General features: G+C 40.3%; 1 long non-coding RNA gene across 1 annotated transcript; it reads left to right on the top strand.

Annotated features, from left to right (window-relative positions):
• Positions 1 to 3,291: 3,291 nt before the first annotated feature.
• Positions 3,292 to 17,659, top strand: LOC134735810 (uncharacterized). The gene is made up of 3 exons (XR_010119319.1): positions 3,292 to 3,352; positions 15,075 to 15,209; positions 17,562 to 17,659. It is a non-coding gene; the product is annotated as an uncharacterized lncRNA (long non-coding RNA).
• Positions 17,660 to 26,262: the final 8,603 nt, after the last annotated feature.

Below are 26,262 nucleotides of genomic sequence, written 5' to 3'. Positions count from 1 at the left end.
TGAAGATAGCAAGAGAACTAGAATTACAAGTGGAGCCTGAAGATGTGACTGAATTGCTGCAATCTTTTTTTTTTTTTTTTTGAGATGGAGTTTTGCTCTTGTTGCCCAGGTTGGAGTGCAATGGCGTGATCTCAGCTCATTGCAACCTCCGCCTCCTGGGTTCAAGTGATTCTCCTGCCTCAGCCTCCTGAGTTGCTGGCATTATAGGCATGTGCCACCACATTTGGCTAATTTTGTATTTTTAGTAGACATGGCGTTTCACCACGTTGGTTAGTCTGGTCTCAAACTCCCAACCGCAGATGATCCATCCACTTCAGCCTCCCAAAGTGCTGGGATTACAGGCATGAACCACTGTGCCCGGCCGAATTGCTGCAATCTTAATGGAAATAAATGGAATTAGATGGAAAAAAGTTTAGCCTGGGGCTCAGGGTCGGCTCTCCCTTTACTACCACATTCTCATGCAGAGCACCAAGGAATCAGAGAATTCTACACTAGACTTTGACCTTGTGGGTTATTATGGCAGTATATTTATTGAAGTAAGAGAATAAAACATATTTAACTATGTGTTAGCTTCATTTATAACTTATAATTATTTGGACATAATGCAAATGTGGGCTGGAATTCATGTTCTGATTTTTTGTGGCCTTGAGCTAAGGAAAAGGGACCCAGGGAAATGGGCTTTATATGATTGGATGGCTTCATGGACTCCCCAACTGCTTTAGCCTCTATGACGACTCAAGGTTGTCACTAAAATCCACTTTGTATCATCTTTAAAAACCAAGGGATATTATTTTTGCTTTTATTATATTACATATTATATATTCTATCATATAATGTTATATATAATATAATATAATATATATAATTAATATATACTATAATATATATTATATTATTTAATATATATTATTTATATTATATAATTATACATAATTAATATGTATAAAATAATGTATTATTATTGCTTATTATGAATGAGCAAAGAAAGTGGTTTCTTGGGATGGAATCTACTCCTGGTGAAGATGCCGTGAACATTGTGGAAAGAACAACAAAGGACTTAGAATATTCCATAAACTTAGTTGATAGAGGAGTGGCAGAGTTTGAGAGGATTCGTTCCAATTTTGATATAAATTCTACTGTGGGTAAAATGCTACCAAACTGTACAGCATGGTACAGTGAAATCTTTTGTGAAAGGGAAGAGTCAGTCAATGTGGCAAACTTCATTGTCATCTTATTTTAAGAAATTGCCGCACCCTCTCCAGCCCTCAGCAACCACCACCCTGATCAGTCAGTAGCTATCAACACTGAGGCAAGACCATCCAGCAGCAGAATGATGATGACTTGCTGAAGGCCCAGATGATGGTCAGCATTTTTTGGCAATCAAGTATTTTCAAAGTAAGGTATATACATTACATTTTAGACATAATGCTATTGCACACTTAATTGACTACAGTAGTTTAAAGATAACTTTTTTTTTGAGATGGAGTCTGGCTTTGTTGCCCAGGTTGGAGTGCAGTGGTGCGATCTTGGCTCACTGCACTTGACTCTGCCTCTCAGGTTCCAACAATTCTCCTGCCTCAGCCTCCTGAGTAGGTGGGACTACAGGCACGCACCACCATTGTTGTATTTCTGGTAGACACAGGGTTTCACCATGTTAGCCAGGCTGGTCTCGAACTTCTGACCTCAGGTGATGCACCTGCCTCGGCCTCCCAATGTGCTGGGATTACAGGCGTGAGCCACCATGCCTGGCAACATAACTTTTATACGCACCAGAATGCAAAACATTTTGTGTGACTTGCCAAAAATTTTGTGTGACTTGCGCTGTTGTGATATTCACCTTATTGTGGTTACCTAGAACGTGTAATATCTCCAAGGTGTGTCTGTATCCCTAAAAGCAGAGCTGGAATAAGGAACTGAGTGTGGGTGGTTTATTTGGGAAGTGATTCCAAGAAGCAACAGTCAGAAGTGGGAAGAGTGAGACAGGCAAGAAAGAAAACCCAAAATAATGGCATGCTATTGAGACTCCTGCCATGGAATTTTTTCTGCAGGACCTTCTGAGAGGCTCCGGAAAGTTATCCAGAACTGTCCACCTGAAACATGAGCCTCGAGCATTTGCCCACCTGTCCCACACTGGTTGAGGTCTTCCCCTGAGGCTGTTAACCTGCAAGTGTTTCTGGGCTGTATTTTTGCTCAGGAAAATTCTACAATAGTGGAGATGTCCTAGGGCAGAAAGTGTAGCTTGAGTTTGCTGGCAGCACAAGGGAAGCCTGTGCTTCCATGGAACTCCCCACTGAAGGTGGCTGAGACTGAATGAAAGGTGTGCTGAGAAGACATGACGCAGGCGCCATTGCACTAAGCAATCGTAGCCTTCGATCTGGGCAAGAGGACCCCTGCCCTGAATCCTGCCCTTGAGAAGGTGCCTCTCTGGCTCTCCACTGACTGTACCCCGGCCCACCCAGAGCTCCCACCTTCTCTTCTAGGGCACACACTGGGCACTCAGGCCCCTGGTCCATTTCAAAGCGCAAATTGTGCTTGTCCAAATGGTGCCCAAGGCTCTGCTGTCTGAAGGGGTGAGAATTAAAAACCAAGGGATATTATGTAGGTCAGTAGTTAGAAGGCACTTGACTCAAAATACCTATGAACCAAAGGATATAAATGACTAAAAGCAGGAGGATTATTACCTGAAGGGGTGGAGGGTTGATCTCAGGATATGACCTGTGAGATCCTTCCTGCTGCCTCAGTGCTGGCTGAACATGGGTTAGGAGAGCCCCAGGAGCAACACATATCTGGGACAGGAGGGAATGCGGGGAGGAAGGAAAGAGAAATAGGCATTTTTGTTTTTATTGATACATGACAATTATACATATTTCTAGGGTACATGTGATATTTTGATACATGCATAGAATGTGTAGTGATCAAATCAGGATAATTTGCATATCCATCACCTCAAACATTTATCATTTATTTGTGCTGAGAACATTCCACATCTTTCCTCTAGTCATTTTGAAATATATAAGTTATTGTTAATGATTGTCACTCTACTGTGCTATTGAACACTAGAAATTCTTCTGTTCCTTCTATCTAACTGTATTTTTGTGCCCATTAACCAACTTCTGGGAAGGGTAAAAGAGTGAGTGGATGAAAAGGGCCCTTTTTAAGGAAAAGTAAATTTTACGAGAAGGGAAGACATTTTAGGAGGAAAAATAAAAAGTTGGACCATGGGCTTAGAGTGGGGGCTGCAGAAATTGAATGGCAAAAAGAACAAACCAACTTAGCGATGTGAAAATACATCTCAATGTCATTCCTTTCACAGGTCCAATGTCTGATATTCTTTTGGGAAGCTGGATATGAGGTAGGAATCTTTCTCTGAGTTGTACATTTTTATGATTATGATTGTTATTGAATGATAGCTGACAATTATTGAGAATAATTATTGAGGACAATAATTGAGCTTTGACAAGCTCTTTTCAAAGGCATTTACATATATTTTCTCCACTTCTAATTGTTAGATATTCTTATTATTCCCATTTTGTAGATGAGGGATGCACAGGCATAAAGCTTATATGGAGGCAGAGAGCAGCTAAGTAACCTGACCATGGCCCAACAGCAAACAAATGATGGGGCCACAGGCAAATCCAGGCAGAACCCTTCTATTATATGAAGCTCAATGTTTTCTTGTTTTCATCTTGTTATAAAAACACCTATTTGCAAAGGGGTTTTGAAGCTACTTTAAAACATTCTGTGGCTGTGTGTGGTGGCTGACACCGGTAATCCCAGCATTTTGTGATACCAAGGTGGGCAGATTGCCTGAGCTCAGGAGTTTGAGACCAGCCTGGCCAACATGGTGAAACACTGTGTCTACTAAAAATACAAAAAAATTAGCCAGGCATGTTGGTGTGCACCTGTAATCCCAGCTACTCTGGAGACTGAGGCAGGAGAATTGCTTGAACCTGGGAGATGAAGGTTGCAGTAAGCCGAGATCACGCCACTGCAATCCAGCCTGGGCAACAGAGTGAGACTCTGTTTCCAAATAAATAAATAAGTAAATAAATAAGATTGAATTTTGAGCTCCTGACCATGTCCCTAGATTGTACTCATACATATTTTGATGTATAATAAGATTTATTCTTAGTGCATTTTTTAAGTTAAAGTATTTATTGAGCATCAACTGTATATCATGTACTGAGATAGGCAACAGTGGTGCAGGTAACATATGGCACAGTCTCTGACCTCAGGTAACTTTCACTCTCATACATATGTATTAGGACACCAATACATGTGTGAATATAAGATAGCATGATAGGCATTGCAACAAGTAATTATTTACTATACACCTATTTTATAGGATTTTAAACTTAAAATACTTTCACCCTATTTCCAAAAAAAGTATTGCATAACTTTAAATGGATTCTCAGTTTGAAATCATCATACAAACTGCAGTAGCATCTGCTGGTGAAATACTGCTTTGTATCTATTAGAATAGTCCAAACAACTGGGAGAGAACTGCATTATTAGAGCTGTAAAAGTTATTGTCCAGAAATCTCAGAAAAGAAGAGGAAGTTCTATGGTAGATGAATAAGATGACATCTAAACTGTTCTCTTAAGCTACTGAAGTTCTGTGGATATCTCACAGCATAAAGTTCAAGTGTATGCCCACAACTCCTCATGCCACAAGATGTGACACCTTTCCAATCTCTTTTTGCAAAAGTTTCCAGTTATGTCTCTTATAAGATGTACTTTTTATACCCACATATTCCAGATTTTATAGTGCACGCAAAGGCAAGTTGGGAAGGGGCTTCCATTTGTTGATGCCAGCTGCTCTATGGACCAGGCCCTGCCCATGCATCCATGTTGGTTCTTTTATCCCTACATCAGCCATAGCCCGTAGGCATTAACCTCCATTGTACAGACGAGGAAATTGAAACTCTAAGTGAATATGCAATTTACCCAGAGTCATGCAGCTTGTGTATGTAAAGGTTGGAATGAAAATCCAATCTGTGTGAATCCCAAGTCCCCTTCTACCATATGGTTTCCATTTCATTTTGCAATCACCTTGGCTGGGATATGTCTACTCTAAAAGATAATAAGTAGGAATACTTGTCTCTATGCCTTAACCTGACATCCATGGGCTTGCTTTTTGTATTTGGATGTGTCATAATATTATAATAGTAATTTGATTTTGTTTGAACAGTGAATATTATACTACTCAGTCTAGAGATTTATGACATCCCATTCTAAACTGAGTGATAGCAATGAAGCTTCTTCAAGGAGACAAGTATGAGTAATAAGGTAGAAATAAGTTGAATTTCCATGGAGTTGCTACTTCTGAATTTAAAACTAGTTGAGGTTAAGTAGACATTCAAAAAGATCGCTATAATCTTCACTTGAATAATATAAACATTTATTATTTTTTACATATGTATTTATGGAAAATAGATGTAATTTTAAAACAGAATTTTTGCAAATTGTATTAAAATATATTAAAAACATAATACATTATGACCCAATAGAGTTTTTCAAAGTAACTCAGTGTTAGTTTAAAATGTGAAATTCAAACGATATAATTCACCATAGAATACAGTGTGTATGTCAATATAATATATATCAAAATTGGAAAGAAGTAAATTTATCTTTGTTTTTTAATAAGATGAAATTAAAATTTTAATGAATTTCAACTTTCATTTTAGATTCTGGAGGGTACCTGTACAGGTTTATTACATGGGTGTATTGTGTGATGCTGAGATTTGGGGTATGAATGAAGGTGTGAGTGCCTGTCTTGGACTTGCACCCAGAGCAACCTCCCCTGATCAGCAGAGGGTAAACTAGCTTGAATTACACTTGAATTTTTTAGGAGAGCAGGTCACAAAGGGCAAATTGTGGTCCAGAGACAAAAGTGCTCGATGGTCTAAAATGAGCCTGCCATATCACGGAGGGTACAGGTCTTCACACAAATATATTTCAGAAAGGGGTCAAACCTTTGTTTAAAGATAAATGTAAGCTGGGTGTGGAGACACATGTCTATAATTCCAGCTACTCAGGAGGCTGAGGCAGGCGGATCCCATGAGTTCAGGAGTTTAAGACCAGCCTGGACAACATAGGAAGATCCCATTTCAATTTTTAAAAATGAGAAAAAAAATAGATAAACTTAAGCATATTAAAATTTTAAAGAGTTTATTTGAGCGAACAGAGATTCATGGATCAGGCAGCTCCAAGCTGAAAGTGGCTGGAGGATCTACTGAAGGCGTTTGTAGGGAAGGCTTTCATAGGGTGAATATAGACGTAGAGTAGAGAAATTATTTGATTAGCAAAAATTTGGGCAGTTGCATTATTTGAACTACCCTGGTGGTAGGTCTCTCATTACACAGCTAATACTCAGTGGGCCACTTGTTGACGGGCTAAGCTTGTTTCACTTTTTCTATGTAGGAACCCAGGCCATGGGAGCTGTCTCAGCCTAATGCTCTCCCATTAAGTTATTTTACACCTTCTCTCTGTATCAGGGTAAGCGGGGGTCTTCCCCACGAGGGTTCTTACCACCCTGTTTCCCTCAGCAAAATGAAACTGTCCCTTTTGTAGGCAATCTTCTGAACAGGGCTTTCCTAATATTCTTAACTCATCTTATTTTATCTTATCCTCTTCTCTGTACCTTGTTTACACACTTCTGGAACACTTGTGTGTCTTGCAGCCATCCCCTGCATTATTTAGGCAATCCTAAAAGAAGACCTCTAGGATGGATTGGTAGAGAACTGCTGGCATATTAAGCCCTCTCTCTTTGTATCTGGAACTTTCATATTTACCTTAGCTCTCCAGGCCAATTTTGCAATTATCTTTGTTCTCCACCTCAAAATACATTGACCTCTGACAGAAGCTGAGCACATAAAAGGGACCTTGTCCAGTGGTACTTATGAGGCAGGAGACGTGATATATTTAAAATTATAAACTAAAAGCTTTCTGACACCAAAAGCATGAGTAACACAACAAAAAATAAGTAAATTGGACTTCATCAAAATTTAAAACTTTTGTGCAATCAGAGGACAACTGGCAGAATGGAAGAAAATATTTTAAATAATATCTTTGATAAGGGATCAATACCCAGAATATATAAAGAACTCCTACAACTCAGGAATAAATAAACAACCCAATTAAAAAATAGGCAAAGGACTTATATAGAAATTTTCCCAAAAAAGATATACAACTGGCCATCAAGCCCATGAAAGACGCTCAACATCACTGATTACTAAGGAAAAGCAAATCAAAACCATAATAAGATACCACTTCATACCCATTAAGATGGAAATCATCAAAAAACCAGGGAATAATAAGTGTTGGTGAGGATGTAGCCAAATTGAAACTCTTGTGAATTGCTGGTGGACTCTACAGTGGTATAGTCATGATGGAAAAGAGTACAGCGGTTCCTAAATTTAAAAAAAATGGAACATAGGCTGGGCTCAGTGGCTCATGCCTGTAATCTCAGCACTTTAGGACACCGAGGTGGCCAGATCATGAGGTTAGGAGTTCAAGACCAGACTGACCAACATGGTGAAACCTCATCTCAACTAAAAATACGAAAATTAGCTGGGCATGGTGCTGCGTGCCTGTAATCCTGGCTACTCAGGAGGCTGAGGCAGCAGAATCCCTTGAACCTGGGAGGTGGGGGTAGCAGTGAGCCGAGATCACACCACTGCACTCCGGCCCGGGTGAGAGAGCCAGACTCCATCTCAAATAAATAAATAAATAAATAAATACAAACAAAACACAGAATTACCATATGAGTCAGCAAGTCCACTTCTGGGTTTAAACCCACAAGAATTGAAAGCAGGGACTTCAACAGATATTTGCAAATTCATGTACATAGTAACATTATTCATGATAGCCAAAAGGTGGAAGCATTCATTGACAGAGGAATGGATAAACAAAATGTGGTACAGAGATACAGTGGAATATTACTTAGCCTTAAAAAGGGACATTCTGATGCATGCTCCAACATGCATGGACTTTGACATAATGCTAAGTGAAAGAAGCTGGATACAAAAAACTAATACTGCCTGATTCCACTTATATGAGGTATCTAGCATGTAATATTCATAGAAAACAAAAGTAGAATGATGGGTCCCAGTTACTGGGAGAAGAGATTAAGGAAGGGCTATTGTTTAAAGAATGCAGAGTTTCAGTTTGGGAAATTGAAAAAGAGAAACTTCTAGAGATGATGGATGGTGGTGACGGTTGTACAATCAGGTGACTGTATTTAGTGACACTGAACTATGCACTTAAAAATGGTTAAAATGGCAAATTTTATGCTATGTATATTTTGCCAAAATAAAAATTACAAACTTTTTTAAAATTAAAAGCTTTATAGGCCGGGCATGGTGGCTCACGCTTGTAATCCCAGCACTTTGGGAGGCCGAGGCGGGCGGATCACGAGGTCAGGAGATCGAGACCACGGTGAAACCCCGTCTCTACTAAAACTACAAAAAATTAGCCGGGCGTGGTGGCGGGCGCCTGTAGTCCCAGCTACTCGGAGAGGCTGAGACGGGAGAATGGCGTGAACCCGGGAGGCGGAGCTTGCAGTGAGCCGAGACTGCGCCACTGCACTCCAGCCTGGGCGACAGAGCGAGACTCCGTCTCAAAAAAAAAAAAAAAAAAGCTTTATAATAATTAATTAAAATAAAAGTAATTAAATCTATTTTAAAATTAAAGCTAAAAAGAATTCCTCTTCAATCCCAATAACTATGTGCCAAAAGTGCTACTTCTGCTCTGATCATTCTACCTACTGTGAATATCCATGTGTGACTTTTGGCTAGTTCATAAAATAAACTTGAATGAGCATTAATTTTTTCTAATTCTCTTCCTCTATCCACCAGCTACATTCTACATCCTACAACATGCAGACCACACCTGATACAGATGAATCATTTTTCTGCTCCCTCTCACAATTCCCTCTAGTATCTGTGATTTATATATGCCCTCCTTCTGCTCTAGGTCCAATTTCTGTGCAGTCGGATGTCTTGGTATTGGTAACTCTTGGCCTGGGTAAGCAAGAAACACAGTGAAATTGATGTTTTCTCTTTGAAGTTGACCCTGAAATAGGAGAATCCAGATGGTCCATCCATGTCCATTCATTCCTGTTAACAATGTTAACAAATATTTTCTGGCTTAGGACATTAAAGAAGGAGAATTTTATTTTTTTAAATTTTACTTATTCATTTTTTCATTATTATTTTTTTGAGATGGAGTCTCTCTCTGTCCCCCAGGCTGGAGTGCAGTTGTGCAATCTTGGCTCACTGCAACCTCGGCCTCCCAGGTTCAAGTGATTCTCCTGCCTCAGCCTCCCAAGTAGCTGGGATTACAGACTCGTGCCACCACGCCCGGCTAATGCTTTGTATTTTTAGTAGAGACGGGGTTTCACCGTGTTAGCCAGGATGGTCTCAATCTCCTGACCTCGTGATCCGCCTCCCTCGGCCTCCCAAAGTGCTGGGATTACAGGTGTGAGCCACTGTGCCCGGCCTAAAGAAACAGAATTTTATTAATTTATCAGCTGAGTTTGCATTATAGCAGCTTACAAAGCATTTGCCATTGTTTGAGGTTGCAGTGAGGACAACATGAAACATCTGATGAAAAACTTCCACAAAACCTGGTCTGTTTCCAACAGCTTTGCTATGTAAGAATAGCTTTTATAACATGACAACCCTAAAAATAAAACCATTTTAAAGTTAAAGCTGTCCTTCCAGTTGCTGCTTCAAATTTTATCCCAAGAACTGAGGTGCCATTCAGTAAAAGGCAACTAGAGGCTTCTCAGCAGTAAGGATAAGGACTTGTTTTATGTTTTATGGTGATGAATTTATTTCTCGTCTTTGAGTTTGCAATGACAACTATAAAAGTGATTGTCAATAGTATTAGTATAATTTAATTTCTAGTAGAATGAGTTTTCCAAGTATGTGTTAGTCAGAGCTATGATATTCTTAATAATACCAGAACTTATTTTATGCTCTATGATGATGATGATAGTAGTGATCTGTTTTCTCAGCAATATTTTACAGTGCTTCAGACTATTAATACACTTATCTGTGTTTTTGGCTGGGTGCTGTGGCTCATGCTGGGGTTCCAGCACTTTCGGAGGCTGAGATGGGTGGATCACTCAAGCTCAGGTGTTTGAGACAAGCCTGAGCAACATTGCCAAACCCCCTCTTTACTAAAAACACAAAAATTAGCTGGGTGTGGTGGCGGGCACCTGTAATCCCAGCTACTTGGGAGGCTGAGGCAGGAGAATCATCTGAACCTGGGAGGCGGGGGTTGCAGTGAGCCAAGATTGCACCATTGCACTGCAGCCTGGGCAACAAGAGGGAAAGTCCATCTCAAAGGAAAGAAAAAGAGTAAATAGTAAGATCAGGCGTGGTGGCTCATGCCTGTAATCCTAGCACTTTGGGAAGCTGAGGTGGGCTGATCACCTGAGGTCGGGAGTTCGAGACCAGCCTGACCTACATGGAGGAATCCTGTCTCTACTAAAAATACAAAATTAGCCAGGCTTGGTGGTGCATGCCTGTAATCCCAACTACCTGAAAGGATGAGGTAGGAGAATTGCTTGAACCCGGGAGGTGGAGGTTGTGGTGAGCCAAGATCATGCCATTGCACTCCAGCCTGGGCAACAAGAGTGAAACTACATGCAAAATAAAATAAAATGAAATAAAATAAATAAAAATAAATAAATAAAATAAAGAGTGAATAGTATTCCTGTGTGTGTGTGTGTGTGTGTATATAACATTTTCTTTATCCATTCATCCAATGCTGGCCTCCTACATTTCTTCCATATCTTAGCTATTATGAATAATGCTGCAGTGAATATGGTAGTGCAGTTATCTCTTCAGTTTGCTGATTTCAATTCCTTTAGCTAAACACCCACAGGTGGGATTGCTGGAACATACAGTAATTCTATTTTTAGTTTCTGATGAATATCCATATTATTTTCCATAGTGGCTATATTAATTTACATTGGGAAATGTAATTACTTTTGATGCCGTTGGGAATGCACTGGTTTATTCAATAAATCGTGTTAGGTACATTGACTAATAGTGTGTAGGAGTTAAGTTATATTTACTGAATTCTTTACATTAAGGTATAGTTAAAACAGACTGAATAATTAAATGTAAAAATGATCTGGAGAAAACCTTTGTTTTGTTTTGTTTTGTTTTTTTGAGATGGAGTCTCACTCTGTCATCCAGGCTGGAGTGTAGTGGGGCGATCTCAACTGACTGCAACCTCACTCTCCCAGGTTCAAGTGATACTCCTGCCTCAGCCTCCTGAGTAGCTGGGATTACAGGCATGTGCCACCACACTCGAATAATTGTATATGCTTTAAAATAGGAATAGATTTTCTAAGCTAAACTGAAGGGAAATGCTAAGGAAAGAATGAGATTTGACTTGATAATTATGTGTCTGAATGAATCAGCCAATTAATAAAATGAAAAAAGGCCAGGGACAGTGGTGCATGCCAGTCATCCCAGCACTTTGGGAGGCCAAGGTGGGCAGATCACTCGAGTCCAGGAGTTTGAGATTAGCCGGAGCAACATATCAAAATCCCATCTCTACAAAAAATACAAAAATTAGCCAGGTATGGTGGCTCATGCCTATAGTCCCTGCTACTTGGGAGGTTGAGGTAGGAGGATCACCTGAGCCTGGAGATATAGAGGCTGCAGTGAGCTGTGATCATGCCACTGCACATCCAGCTTGGGCGACAGAGTGAGACCCCGTCCCAAAGAAACTAAACTAAAATGAAATGAAAACAAACACAAGACAAAAATTGATGGACTTATTTTAACACATAGCATGATGAACATACATAGATAACAATACTAACCCAATGGGTTTTTGTCGATCAAACTCATGGTCACTAGTCTGAAGGAAATAGGAATAATGACTATGAATTCATAACCATTTACAACATTAGAAATACAAATTATCGTCAGATATATCAGACTCACAATTATTTGACCTTTTAAGAATTCATCCTGCTCTCCATAATGAATAAGAAAATATTGATAACTCTTTTTTCCCATAACTTAGCCCTTTGTGCTCCTGAATCTCTGAATTTGTGTTTATATCTTAACACTCTTTTATGGAATTATTTTCTGCAGCTTTTTGCTCTTCACTTGAAACATCTCCTATATTCTCTTTACACTTTTCCACAAATGACTCAATTTTTTTCATAAGCTTCATTGATGAGTTCCACGTATGTGATGATAGGGTAATGATAAATTATCAATGTGGTTTCCCTCCAGTCTTGTTCATTATTCAAGTAACTCTCCTTGGTTGAGCAACAGGCTAGGAGGTATCTATGACATTTTGTTCAGGTTAAGCAGAAAGAAGAAAACAAAATCTACATTATCTTTTTCATATTTTAAACACAAGCCAACAATTAATTTGGAAGGACCCATGACTAGACAGTGAGGATTTTATGTTCCCTCAAGAGTAATTGAGATTGTTTAATTGTATGGAGGAATGAGCATATCTCAAGGGGAAGCGAGAAGATATAATATTTAGATGACAGAATCACTAAGAAGTGGCTTTGCACCCTGGCTACAACACTGCACACAGGAAATATTAGGGTGCAGTGGTGCATGCCTGTAATCCCAGCACTTTAGGAGGCTGAGGCAGGTGGATCACCTGAGGTCAAGAGTTCAAGACCAGCCTGACAAACATGGTGAAACCCCATCTCTACTAAATAGAAAAAATTAGCTGGGTGTGGTGGCACATGCCTCTAATCCCAGCTACTTGGGAGGCTGAGGGAGGAGAATCACTTGAATTTGGGAGGTGGAGGTTGCAGTGAACTGAGATCTCACCATTGCACTCCAGCCTGGGCAACAAGAGTGAAACTCTGTCTCAAAAAAAAAAAAAAAAAAAAAAAAAAAAAAAAAAAAAAATCACTGCCCCACCAACTTTTTCACATAGGATGATTAAGGATTCCAGAGCCCATGCTACCTCTAGGGACTCCTACCCCTGCCACACCACACATATATCTTGACAGGGCCTGTTACAGAGAAGAAAAGGCCCAGTAAATTAATATCACAATCATTGCCACATACCCACCAAAAGACTCAAATTAAAATTTTAACAATATTAAGTGTCAACAAGAATGCGAAGATTTGGGAATTATCCGACACTGTAAGACTGTCAGTTGGTGTGTTAACATTGGGATGAAACCAATAATACCTAGTAAAACTGACGATATGTTTACTCTGTAACCTATGGTTTCACCTCTTGCTTTATACTGTACATAGATACACACTAATGGTAACCAAATAGAAATACAAACATGTTCACAACAGCATTATTTGTAACTGACAAAAGTGAACACAACCCACATGTCCACCAACAATGAAGGGATACACACTGGTGTACTGTATTTTCATTTACTTTTATTTTTTATATTTATTTTATGTATATAAATATAAATTTATATTTTTTTTTTTTGAGACAGAGTCTTGCTTAGTCGCCCAGGTTGGAGTGCAGTGGTGCGATCTCAGCTCACTGCAACCTCTGCCTCCCGGGTTCAAGCAATTCTCCTGTCTCAGCCTCCTGAGTAGCTGGTATTACAGGCACGTGCTGCCACTCCCAGTAAATTTTTGTATTTCTAGTAGAGATGGGATTTCACCTTGTTGGTAAGGCTGGTCTCAAACTCCTGACCAGACGTGATCCACCTGTCTCGGACTCCTAAAGTGCTGGGATTACAGGTGGCAGCCACTGCGCCTGGGCTTTTTTTTTTTTTTTTTTTTTTTCTGAGACTGTCACTCTATTGCCCAGGTTGGAGTACAGGGCGCGATCTTGGCTCACTGCAACCTCCACCACCTCCCAGGTTCAACTGATTCATTCTCCTGCCTCAACCTCTCGAATAATTGGGATTACAGGTGCACACCACCACGCCTGGCTAATTTTTTTTTTTTTTAACAGAGTCTAGTTCTGTCACCCAGGCTAGAGTGCAGTGGCGTAAACTTGGCTCACTGCAACCTCTGCCTCCCAGATTCAAGTGATTCTCCAGCCTCAGCCTCCCGAGTAGCTGAGACTACAGGCATGTGCCACCATGCCTGGCTAATTTTTTGTATTTTTAGTAGAGATGTGGTTTCACTGTGTTCGCCAGGATTGTCTCCATCTCCTGACCTTTGATCCACCTGCCTTGGCCTCCCAAAGTGCTGAGATTACAGTCATTAGCCACCATATGGCCCAATTTTTGTAGTTTTAGTAGAGATGGAGGTTCACCACGTTGGCTAGGTGGTCTGGAACTCCTGACCTCAAGTGATCTGCCTGCCTCAGCCTCCCAAAGTGCTGGGATTATAGGCATGAGCCATCATGCCTGGCTGGTGTACTGTTTTAATAGAATGCAGAAACAATGCTAAGTGTGAATCTTAAATACTTAATATTGAGTAAAAGGGGCCAGATGCACCAGGATACAGACTTTTACTCCAATTATGTAAGAGAAAAACCAGGCAAAATCAGACTTTAATTTAGGCATATAAAAATGCATAATAAGGCCAGGCACTGAGGTCAGGAGTTCGAAACCAGACTGACCAACATGCAAAACCCCATCTCTACTACAAATACAAAAATTAGCCAGACGTGATGGCACATGGCCCGTGCCTGTAATCCCAGCTACTTGGGAAGTTCAGGCATGAGCATCGCTTGAATCTGGGAGGCAGAGGTTGCAGTGAGTCAAGATCATGCCACTACACTCCAGCCTGGGTGACAGGGCAAGGCTCCGTCTCCAAAAAAAAAAAAAGAAATACATAATAAAATTATAAAGAGAACCAAGGAGAAGACGGCAGGTATCCACAGGTAATGTGGATATCTGTTATACTGTTACTAATAAGGGGAAGGAAGACTTTAGGATCAGTTAGGGGCATACAGAGGACTTCTCAGTGGTGATAGTGCTGTATTTCTTCACCTGGATAGGTATCACACAGATGTTTGTTTAATAACCAATGTATCCATATCTTTGTATATTTTAAAACAAGAATGAAATAGAGGAAAGGAAGGTGAATGGAAAGAGATTTCTCCACTCATCAAAATTTTAAAGTCATGTTTTTCTTCAGGTTCTTCTCCAAGCTCAGTCTGAAATGGTGAAAGCAGCCAAGTGCGGTGGCTCACGCCTGTAATCTCAGCATTTTGGGAGGCCGAGGTGGACGGATCACCCGAGGTCAGGAGTTGAGACCAGCCTGGCCAACATGGTAAAACCCCATCTCTACAAAAAATACAAAAATTAGCTGGGCGTGGTGGTGGGCACCTATAATCCCAGCTACTCGGGAGGCTACAGTGAGCTGACATCATGCCACTTGACACAAAAGAGTGAAACTCTGTCTCAAAACAAAACAACAATGACAAAATGAAACAGGGAAACATCCTCAATAATACAGGACTTATTAAACTAGGATGCAGCCACTCATACTGTGTCTTGATTTGTAGATTAAGGAAACGATGACCCTCCCTAGGTACTGATTTAGAGTGACATTTCTGTGAAAATAGAGAAATACTTATATATGCATAGAACACATATATGTATTTAAAATTGTATGTGAGTATGACATATACATACATATTTGTGTGTATGGCATCTGCATCACTGTATATGAAAATAACTTCTGTGTTCAGCCCTAAAAAAGAACAAGATCTTTCCATTTGCCGTAACACGGATGAACCTGGAGGGCATTATACCAAGTGAAGTTAGCCAACCACAGAAAGAAAAACATTGCATGACCTTACTTATATGTGGAATCTTAAAATGATTTTCACATATAAAGGAATAGAAGGCTGGAAGCGGTGGCTCACTCCTGTAATTTCAGCACTTTGGGAGGCCAAGGCGGGAGGATCACGAGGTCAGGAGTTCAAGTCCAGCCTGGCTAACACAGTGAAACTCCAACTCTACTAAAAATACAAAAAATTAGCCAGGTATGGTGGCATATGCCTGTAATCCCAGCTACTCAGGAGGCTGAGACAGGAGAATCTTTTGAACCAATGAGGCAGAGGTTGCAGTGAGCCCAGATCATGCCACTGCACTCCAGCCTGGGCAACAGAGCAAGACTGTGCCTCAAAAAAAAAAAAAAAAAAAAAAGAACAACGGAGTGGTTACCAGGTAGAGAGGAAGGGAGGAAATAAGAACATGTGGGTCAGAGATACAAAGCAGCAGATATGTAGGATGAACAATCCTATACATCTAATATACAACATGAGGACTATAGGTAATAAAATTGTACTGTATGTGGGATTCATGGTAAATGAGTAGATTTTATCTTCCCTTGCCACACTAAATAAAATGTGGGTATCTGTGAGATGATAGATATGTTAATTTGCTTCACTACAGTAGCCCTTTCACTATGTATATGTATCCTATAACATCATATTGTGTACCTTAAATATACACAATAAAATTTATTTTAAAAAAGAAAAAATTGGCCAGGCATGGTGGCTCATGCTGGTAATCCCAGAACTTTGGGAGGCTGAGATGGGTAGATCACAAGGTCAGGAGTTTGAGACCAGCCTGGCCAACATGGTGAAACCCCGTCTCTACCAAAAATACAAAAAAATTGGCCAAGTGTGGTGGCACACACCTGTAATCTTAGCTACTCAGGAGGCTGAGGCAGGAGAATTGCTTGAACCTAGGAGGCAAAGGTTTCAGTGAGCTGAGATTGTACCACTGCACTCCAGCCTGGGTGACAGAGTGAGACTCCATCTCAGAAACAAAACAAAACAAAAACAAAAAGAAAACATTTTGGCCAGGAGTGGTGGCTCCCACCTGTAATCCCAGCACTTTGGGAGGCTGAGGCAGGAGAATTGCTTGAGCCCAGGAGTTCAAAAACAGCCTACGGTCTGGGCAACATAGTGAGACCCTGTCTCTATAAAAAAGAAAAAGAGGCCAGGCGCTGTGGCTCAAGCCTGTAATCCCAGCACTTTAGGAGGCTGAGGTGGGCAAATCACGAGGTCAGGAGTTTGAGACCAGCCTGGCCAAATGGTGAAACCCCATCTCTACTAAAGATAGAAAAAATCAGCCACGTGTGGTGGCACGTGCCTGAAATCCTAGCTACGTGAGAGGCTGAGGCAGTTGAATTGCTTGAACTCGGGAGGTGGATGTTGCAGTGAGCCAAGATCTTGCCATTGCACTCCAGCCTGGGTGACAGGTGGAGACTCCATTTCAAAAAAAAAAAAAAAAACCAGATAAAGAAAAAAATTATGAAAGTATGCACAACAAAATTAAAATGTTGACTCAAAAGTGAGCACTGAATGACTGGGGTGCATGAGAGAAAAGATTACTTAACATTTTTATACCTATTGAATTGTATCCTATGTATGCATTATAAATTTAAATGTTCAATAATGCTGATAACTGAAATGTGGGTATGCATTGACTAGGACTTCGCATTTCCCATTTGCTCAAATTCCTCATGATTCTAGATGCATATGAATAGAAATACAAAATGTAAGGAGACACAGGACTTCTGATAGCCCTTTCTTCTTTCCACATTTTGTGTCTCTGGCTGTAGTTTACCATATGAGTCCATATGGCTAATGAGCAAAATATTTTTCAGATGGATACCTGTGACCAAACATTGCAAGTTAAAGATATTTCTGAATCTTGGACCTCTTATTTACAGTGAAGCCCGGCCATGCATAATAAAGCAGAGAGAATGTAAAAGGTTGCTGCATCAATAATCAATTTCTGGTGAGCAATAATTATAGGTAATGTAAAATGAGAAAACTATTGCTTTTCATAATATTTTGAAAGAACTCCTACAGTCAATGATTTTGAAAAAAGCATCTAAGTTCCCTCTTTTCTTTTCTATAATGAAAAGACATTATCCAGAAGAAGTTCAAGAGTAAAATCTGAAGGCAACTTATCTGACCTGGCCACATGGTCTTGCCACTTATTAAACATAACTTTCTACACACTAACATCTCCAGACCTCAGATCTTCAACTCTCTAAAATGGAAACCTAGTAGTATTTACCTCTAGAACTGCAGCTGAACTGAGCATTTTAGGGAAGGAACAAACACACACACAATATATATAGTCAGATTATGAACCCAGTGTAGCCCAGAATACAAAAATTTCTCAGTAATAGAGATCAAGAGAAAAATGAGATGTAGCCTATCTCAGTGACCTTTCATGTGGTAAATGAAAAGTGAAAGTCTTTAATGAGAAAGACATGGGCAACCAGTAACACCATCCATTCAATGTAGACTCTCAACATCTCTGACAGTCATTACCTGTTGTACCCCAACCTGCTTATATATTGGGGTGATATTACCTTTTGGTCAAAACATGCATAAACCTTAAGCCTCAGTTAGAAATATTTATGGACAACCAGATATTCTGTGTTTCCAGTCAAAACTTAGGTAGACCACATTTTATGTGACAGGAGAAGGCACAGTTGATGCCAAGCTAACCCTGAGATCATCTCTGCCTGCAGCTTCCTATCATCATAGCAAGCTCTTTCCCTGCAGTCCATCATCTGTAACTGCCCTTTACTATATAGGTAGCAAAAATAAGCATCTGAAAAGATGCTCAACACCATATGTCACTAGGGAATTCAAATTAAAACAATGATGAGATACCACTACACATCTATTAGACTGGCTCAAATCCAAATGCTGACACCACCAAATGCTGGTGAGGATATGGAGCAAGAGGAACTCTCACTGATTGCTGCTGGGAATGCAAAATGGTACAGCCACTAAGGAAGGCAGTTTTGCAAATTCTGGCAAAACTGAACATAGGCTTACCATACGATCTGGCAATTGCATTCTTTGGTATATATACAAATGATTTGAAAACTTATATCCACTCAAATCCTGCACATGAATGTTTACAGCAGCTTATACACAACCGACAAAGATTGGAAGTAACCAAAGTATCCTATAACAGGGAAATGGATAAGCTAACTCTGAAACATTCATACAATGGAATATTCTTCAGGAATAAAAAGAACTACCAAGGCATGAAAAGACACGGAGGAATCTTAAACACATATTTCTAAGTGAAAGAAGCCAATACAAAAAGGCCACATATTGTAGAGTTCCAATTATATGGAATACTAGAAAAGGCAAAACTAGGCAGATGGTACTATAAAAAGTTCAGTGGTTGCCAGAGGCTTGAGCAGAGGGAAGGATGAATAGGTGGAACACAGAAGATTTTGAGGGCAGTGAAACTTTTCTGTGTGACTCTATAATGGTGAATATATGTCCTTAAGCATTTGTCAAAGCCCATAAATGGTAGAACACAGAGTGAATGAACTTAATAATATCAATATTGGCTCATCAAGCATAACAAATGTACCACACTAACAAGATAACAGAGGAAGTGTGTGTACTATGGTGTGAGGTGGATATTAGAGCTCAATATGCCTTCTGCTCTATTTTTTTGTACACCTACAACTGTTCTAAAAATTAAGTCAATTGTTTATTTATTTATTTATTATTCATTTATTTTTTGAGATGGAATCTCACTCTGTCACCCAGGCTGGAGTGCAATGGTGTGATCTCAGCTCAAGGCAACCTCCGCCTCCCGGGTTCAAGCGATTCTCCTGCCTCAGCCTCCCAAGTAGTTGGGATTACAGGCACCAGCCACCATGCCTGGCTAATTTTTGTATTTTTAGTTGAGACAGGGATTCACTGTGTTAGCCAGGATGGTCTTGATCTGCTGACCTCGTGATCCACCCACCTTGGCCTTCCAAGGTGCTTGGATTACAGGCATGAGCCACTGCGCCTGGCCTTATTTATCTTTTTGAGACAGGGTTTAGCTCTCTCACTCAGGCTGGAGTGCAGTAGTGCAATCATGGCTCAATGCAGCCCCAACCTCCAGGGCTCAACTAACCCTCCCGCCTCAGCCTCCTGAGTAGCTGGGACCACAGGCATGTGCCACCATGCTCGACACATTTCTTAGACCTCTGAAAAGATGCTCAACACCATATGTCACTAGGGGATTCAAATTAAAACAACGATGAGATACCATTACACATCTATTAGACTTGCTTGAATGCAAACACCAACACCAAATGCTGGTGAAGATATGGAGCGACAGGAACTCATCTCTATTTCTGCTGAGAATGCAAAGTGGAACAGCCACTGTGGAAGGCAGTTTTGCAAGTTCCTGTCAAACTAAACATATGCTTACCATGCGATTTGGCGAAAAAATAAAATTTTAAAAATATATTTTATATACTTAAAACATACACATTTAAATAAATATATATTTTATATATATTTAAAAGTGTATAATTTTATATATATTTTAAAAGTGTATATATTTTTATTTTTTGTAGAGACAGTCTCTACAGACTATAGCCTGCAGAATCTATTAATTTTAAAAGCGTTTTAAACTCTTGAACAAGAAATTATTTGAAAAGTAAAAAATAAAATGATAGAGTATTGATTGGTAAATTCCAAATGTTGTATATTACATAATTTGGATTAATTTTAAATTCCAAAAAGTGAAACTTTAAAAAATATTTTAAAAATTTCCTAATCCCAAGTCAATCCATGTTCAACACATTCAAGAGCCGATTTCAGAGGAGAGATAAGTGGTCAACATGTTCTTAGGCTTTGACTTTGTTTTCCGACTATTTGTGTTTGTGAATGGTGAATTTTTAGATTTTTTGTTCCTTTCTTCTTAGGGTATTGACTAATATTTTATTAAGCCAGAGAGACAGTAAATTAGAATTATCTGTTTGTCCATTTTATCTGTTATAAATATTTCCTCCAAATTCACTTATCTAAAGTTTTTGGTTTATTTAGTCGGGCGCCGTGGCTCACGCCTGTAATCTCAGCATTTTTGGAGGCTGAGGTGGGGGATCACTTGAGGTCAGGAGTTCGAGATCAGCCTGGCCAACATGGCAAAACCCCGTGCCTACTAAACATACAAAAATTAGTTGGGCGGCTGGGTGTGGTGGCTCACTTCTATAATCCTAGCACTTTGGGAGCCCGAGGTGGGCAGATCACCTGTGGTCGGGAGTAAAGAAACAGAGAGTAAAGAATTTCTGAGACCAAAAAGTCTGAGAACAGCTGCTCAATATATTCATTCAACAAAGATTTGTCTCCTTACCATGTGCATGGTACAGTTCTAGGCTCTAGGGATGAATAGCATTGAACAAAATTGACAATATAGCCTGCTCTCATCAAGTTTACATTCTAGTGGACATAATATAAGAACAGAGATGATTTGTCAAAAAGCAGTCCGGGCACAGTGGCTCATGCCTGTAATCCCAACACTTTGGGAGGCTGAGGCAGGGAGATCACTTGAGGTCAGGAGTTCGATATCAGCCTGGCCAATATGGTGAAGCCCTGTCTCCACTAAAAATACAAAAATTAGCCAGGGCTGGGTGCGGTGGCTCACCCCTATAATCCTAACACTTTGGGGGGCCGAGGTCGTTCGGATCACCTGAGGTAAGGAGTTCAAGACCAGCCTGGCCAACATGGTGAAACCCCATCTCTACTAAAATACAAAAAAAAAAGTTAGCCAGGCGTGGTGGCAGATGCCTGTAATCCCAGCTACCTGGGAGGCTGAGGCAGGAGAATCACTTGAACCTGGGAGGCAGAGGTTGCCTAGAGCCGAGATCACACCAATGCACTCCAGCCTGGGTGACAGAGCGAGACTCCATCCCAAAAAAAAAAAACAAAAAGTTTTAAGTGCTATGGAAAAAAAAGGAAGTGGTAAATAGTTTCAATTTCAGATAGGATGATCTCTGACAAGGCAAGAATTATGTTAAGACATGAAGAAAATTAAGACAATGATCTTTACAGGTATATGCAGGAAGAGCTTCTTTTCTTTTCTTTTCCGTTTTTTTCTTCTTTTTTAGACAGAGTTTTACTCTTCTTGCCCAGGCTGCAGTGCAATGGCACCATCTCAGCTCATTGCAACCTCCACCTCCTGGGTTCAAGCGATTCTCCTGCCTCAGCTACTCTCTCCCGTGAAAGGTGACCAAGAGAGCCATTGAAAATAGTGAGAGTGGCCGGGTGAGGTCCCAGCACTTTGGGAGGCTGAGATGGGTGGATCATGAGGTCAGGTGTTCGAGACCAGCCTGGCTGAGAGGGTGAAACCCCATCTCTACTAAAAATACAAAAATTAGCAGGGCGTGGTGGTGTGCCCCTGTAATCCCAGCTACTCCGGAGGCTGAGGCAGAAGAATCACTTGAATCTGGGAGGTGGAGGTTGCAGTGAGCCAAGATCATGCCACTGCACTCTAGCCTGGGTGACAGAGCAATATTCTGTCTCAAAAAAAAAAAAAAAAAAAAAAAAAGAAAGAAAAAGAAAAAGAAAATGGTGAGAGCACCACATTTGGAAAGTGGTCCAGGCACTGGGGTAAGGGGTGAGTGTCAGCCAAGTCATCAGCTATCAGAACAGGAAGCCATCAGGTAATATATCAAGCTGATATATTGAAAAGGAGCAAGATCTACCTATTATATAATACAGAGATAATCACTCAGATACATAGATTAGAAATAGTTTAGAAAATTTAAACATTTGATTATTCAGGAAGGAGACCTGGGAGCATTGGAGAAACAGGGTGGGGGAGTAGACTGCATGGAAAGCCCTTTCTTAGTTTGTGATTTTTCAATTATGCACATAGATTTCTTACATAACACGTAACATCCAATTAAAGAAGAAACAACGTTGTGTTTCGCTGTACTCCAGCATGGACGAAAGAGCGAGACTGTCTCAAAAAAAAAAAAAAAGAAACAAACAACGTTGTCTTCTGAGGTCCCAAAAGTTTAGTCATGAATTAGAAAGACTCACAAAACCCAGTGAAGCTGTTATACTCATAGTTTATTACAACAAAAAGATACAGATTAAAAGCAGCAGCAGAAAAAGGTGCATAGGGCAGAGTCCAGGAGAGACAAAGCACAAGCTTCCCATTGCCATCTCCCAGTGGCATCATGTGGACAGTGCTTAATTCACCCAGCGATATGTGGCAGAAAGTACAGAATATACTCCCCAACAAAAAGCTTACCTGAGCCTTGGTGTTGAGCATTTTACTGGAGGTTGGTCACATGGACAAGAGCATCCATTTGGATGACCTTAGTTTCTCTGTCTCCACCCTTCCCAAGGTCAAGCTGACACTGCATGGTCCAAGGTCCCCATAATAAATCACATTGTTAACTCCCAGATAGACAGGAGATTCCAAGGACTTAGAAGTTATTTCCCGGGAGCTAGGATAGAATTAAACCTTTCTTTGGCGTGTGAAGGGTTTGGACAATTCAGGCCTACTAAGTTTCCTTGACTGCACACAAGTGGTAGTGAGTATGTAGGAAATGAGTAGTCACATATATTGCTGGTGAAAGTACAGTGTTATATAACCCTTTGGAAAAAATCGAGTGTGTAGCACATAAACATTTTATTTGGTTTATTTTTGTTTTTGTCTGAGACAGAGTCTCACTCTGTCACCCACACTGGGGTGCAGTGGCATGATCACAACTCACTGCAGCCTCGACCACCCGGGTTCCAGCTATCCTCCCATCTCAGTCTCCTGAGTAGCTGGGACCACAGGCACCTGCAACTGCACCCAGCTAATTTTTGTGTTTTTTGTACAGATAGGGTTTCACCATGTTGCCCAGGCTGATTTCAAACTCCTGAGTTCAAACAATCCCCTACCTCAGCTCCCCAAAGTGTTAGGATTACAGGAGTGAGCCACAGCACCCAACGTATATTTGTATATATATTAAATTGTAAATGTTAGGCCAGGCGCGGTGGCTCATGCCTGTAATTCCAGCATTTTGGGAGGCCAAGGTGGGAGGATCACTTGAGGTCAGGAGTTTGAGAGCAGCCTGGCCAACATGGTGAAAACCCAGCTCCACTAAAAAAACAAAGTTAGCTGGACATGGTGGCAGATGTATTCCCAGCTACTCAGGAGGCTGAGGCAGGAGAATCACTTGAACCAAGCGGTGGAAGTTGCAGTGAGCCGAGATCACACCACTGCACTCCAGTCTGGGTGAGAGAGCAAAATTCCATCTCAAAAAATAAAACAAAAAAATTGTATGTGTTATTGTATGTATGTGTATATATTAAGTTGTATATACATATTAAATATATATACATATATTACCTTTTATACACATACACTTGTTTCCTCATGCAATTTGTTTCAGCAGAAGTAAAAATTAATAAAGATATAAGGAAAAGAATATTTACAGAAGCATTATTTTTGGTGGCAAAAGTACTTTAATATCTTAAATGCTCATATAATGAAAGATACTTTAACTCTTACAAAGAATGAGTTACCTTTTTATCTACTGTAAAGGTATCCTAATATCTTTATATCTAAAGTGATATCTGTTGCAAATTGTTATATTAAAAAAGGATAATGCTTTATAATTAAAGAAAAAAGAAAGAAACGTTATATAGTAGCCCTCCCTTATCTGCAGGAGATGTGTTCTAAGACCCGCAGTGGATGCCTGAACCTTGGGTAGCATTGACCCAACTGCCATCAATCAGAACGCATTTCTGTTTATGATTTCCACGCAGAAATTTAATGCCTTTTTCATCTTAACTAAGCACTTATCACACACGTGGCTGTACTTTTTAGAGCTTGGGGTGCAACAAACAAGACTAACAGAAATTTCTTTTTCCTTCTTACACTTTCACCACTAGAGGATTTGTTCTTACCGTCGATCTTAGCAACCTGAGCACACAACTTCTCTCTTTTTCTTTCTTTCTTCCTTTCTTTCCCTCCCTTCCTTCCTTCCTTCCTTCCTTCCTTCCTTCCTTCCTTCCTTCCTTCCTTCCTTTCTTTTTCTTTCTTTCTTTCTTTCTTTCTTTCTTTCTTTCTTTCTTTCTTTCTTTCTTTCTTTCTTTCTTTCTTCTTTTCTTTCTTTCTTTCTTTCTTTCTTTCTTTCTTCTTTCTTTCTTTCTTTCTTTCTTTCTTTCTTTTTTTCTTTCCTTTCTTTCTCTTCTTTTTTTTCCTTTTCTTTCTTTCTTTCTTTCTTTCTTTCTTTCTTTCTTTCTTCTTTCTTTCTTTCTTTCATCTTTCTTTCTCTTTATTTTATGTATTTACTTATTTATTGAGATGGAATCTCAGTTTGTCGCCCAGGTTGGAGTGCAGCAATGTGATATCAGCTCACTGCAACCTTCTCCTCCTGGGTTCAAGAGATTCTCATGCATCCGCCTCCCAAGTAGCTGGGATTAAGGTGCCCGCCACCACGCCCAAATAATTTTTGTATTTTTTGCAGCGATGGGGTTTCACCATGTTGGCCAGGTTAGTCTCGAACTCCTAACCTCAAAAGATTCACCCATTTCAGTCCCCCAAAGTGCTGGGATTACAGGCATGAGCCACCATGCCTGGCCTGTATAATGCTGTTGTTTGCTTGCCAATACTTATATGAATCTTGGAGAACATCATGGAAAGATGTTCATCATCTTGTTAACTGGTTATTTCAAGAGTGGAACTGAGGGAGAATACGCCTTTCCTGTGTATTTATTTGTAATGTTTCATTTTCATTCTGAACATGTGTTATTTTAATATGTTTATTAATAAAGACAGCTAAATACATGTAATTTTAATTCAAGCTGAAATCATCAAGGCAATCATATATAATTAAATAGATGGAGCAAAGAAAACACTTAAAATCCCTGAAGGAAAAGGAGGAAAGGTCAGGCACGGAGGCTCACGCCTATCTCAGCACTTTGGGAGGCCAAGGCAGGTGGATCACTTGGGGTCAGAAGTTCGAGACCAGCTTAGCCAACATGGTGAAACCCTGTCTCTACTGAAAATACAAAAATTAGCCAGGCGTGATGGCATGCTCCTGTAATCCCAGCTACTTGGAAGGTTGAGGCGGGAGAATTGCTTGAACCCAGGAGGCAGAGATTGCAATGAACCGAGATTGCGCCACTGCACTTCAGCCTGGGTGACACAGCGAGACTCTGTCTCAATCAATCAATAAAAGGAGGGAGAAAAATACAAGTGAAAAACAAGTGATTCAAAAGTAGCAATGTATCATAATGCCTAAATTTGTGTAACTGCTGGGGCATGGTGGCTCCAATGTATCATAATGCCTAAATGTGTGGGATTGGCGGGGTGTGATGGCTCCCGCCTGTAATCCCAGCACTTTGAGAGGCCAAGGTGGGTGGATCACCTGGTCAGGAGTTCGAGACCAGCCTGACCAACATTGTGAAGCCCTGTCCCTACTAAAAATAAAAAATTTAGCAAGGTGTGGTGGCAGACACCTGTAGTCCCAGGTACTAGGGAGGCTAAAGCAGGAGAATCTCTTGAACCTGGGAGTCAGAGGTTGCAGTGAGCAG

This window comes from Symphalangus syndactylus, chromosome 2 (assembly GCF_028878055.3).
Source record: "Symphalangus syndactylus isolate Jambi chromosome 2, NHGRI_mSymSyn1-v2.1_pri, whole genome shotgun sequence".
In the NCBI taxonomy this organism is placed as follows: Eukaryota; Metazoa; Chordata; class Mammalia; order Primates; family Hylobatidae; genus Symphalangus; species Symphalangus syndactylus.
The sequence above is the reverse complement of the archived record's forward strand: the minus strand, read 5'-3'. Positions and strand labels throughout refer to the sequence as shown.